The sequence below is a fragment of the Cryptotermes secundus genome, unplaced genomic scaffold (assembly GCF_002891405.2).
Source record: "Cryptotermes secundus unplaced genomic scaffold, Csec_1.0 scaffold171, whole genome shotgun sequence".
Lineage (NCBI taxonomy): Eukaryota > Metazoa > Arthropoda > Insecta > Blattodea > Kalotermitidae > Cryptotermes > Cryptotermes secundus.
The window spans coordinates 385,185-386,728 of record NW_019726223.1 but is presented as its reverse complement, the minus strand read 5'-3'; positions in this window follow the sequence as shown (position 1 = coordinate 386,728).

The following is a 1,544-nucleotide window of genomic DNA, read 5'->3' as shown; positions in this document are numbered from 1 at the left end:
TTGTTTCAGCCTTTAATTTTCAAATCCTGTAACAACCACATATCAGAAGTATTCAACAGAATTTGGATTATGGTGAGCCTAAACATAAAGATTAATGGTGCAGAATTTTCACTGACAAATGAATGGTTATACACCGATTGAAAAAACAATCATGGAATTAAGTGGTCCATTATAGTACTAACAAAAGCATTTCCTGAGCCAGTCCAGTACAGTTGACATTTTTTCCCTAATACCTATTTTCAGAGTACAATATGAGTGCAAATTGTATGTGGTTCAGGTTTCATCCAGAATTTTAACTTTTCTTGTATGTCACTCCCACACATGTTAACCATATTTGTACATATGCATTTAGTCATATTCCAAGATGGCATCCATAGAAAGTAAGAAGATGGTGCAGCAGTGATGAATAATTAGGTTCTTGGTGAAAGAAGGCAACAGTTTGTGAGTGGTTTGACACACTGAGAAGTCTCCATGGCTGTAAACACCAGTCAGTCATGTGAACATTAACAAAATTGAGAAGCTTATTTTGTACAAATGTGCATTTCTGTACATGAAATCTTACAAGTGAATTTCATTTGCTGGTAGACATTCATTTGTGAGTACTGTCACTTTTGAAAAGATTGGTTCCAAGGATGTCTAGTCAAATATGAATCGTCATCATAAAGTTCTTCATTTTATAAACCTCCTCTTAATTCATTTCCCTTTATATACCAGTACAGTATTCTCCCTGGCACTTTCTCAAATACCTTCAATCTTCATTCTTTACAGTAAGATCCTAAATTTTGCACTCATGCAAAGCAGTACATAAAATATGCTCTTTATTTCACATATCTAAATATGTGATCAATAGAATCAGGGTATCCTTAGCCAGTGGTTCACAGAACTGTTGTAGACATTTATCCACAGGACAGAGCAAACTCATTTTGGGAAGGTCATGTTAATCTGTATCCTTATATAAAACATATCCAAAACACAACTCATGGAATACATGCAGGCCATTAAAACCAACAAAGTTAAAAATATACACAGCAGATCTTAGATACAGAACATAGTTTCAATAAAATAAAACACTGAATGTACATCACATAAAGAAAGAAGGTCACCTGATAAATACACTAGAACATTTCCACATATACAGTCTTAGTAAACAAAAATTACAAATAACATTTTCAAATAAATGCTCACATATTAAAGATAAGCAGCGACACACACACAGAGAGCCTACACAGAACAGTACCTGAACAGCGATAAAACAAGAAGTGGCTGCTGCAGCACTATAGACATAGGGCGTGTACCCCGAGAAAATTTTTAAAAATTTGGAAAAAGAAAAAGAACAGAAAATTTATAGACATTTTAATTTGAATTGAAGTTTTAAAAACGTGCCAATTTTAGAAATCAAATTGACGCGTGTAGGTTAACAAAGATTTTATACATACATACAATTGGAAAGACTGGTGATTTTAAATTTTAAACTATGGGCAGTGTAGCAGCTACGTAAGAATACACACCTGATGATGGCCATTTAGGGCCGAAACATGTAGTGT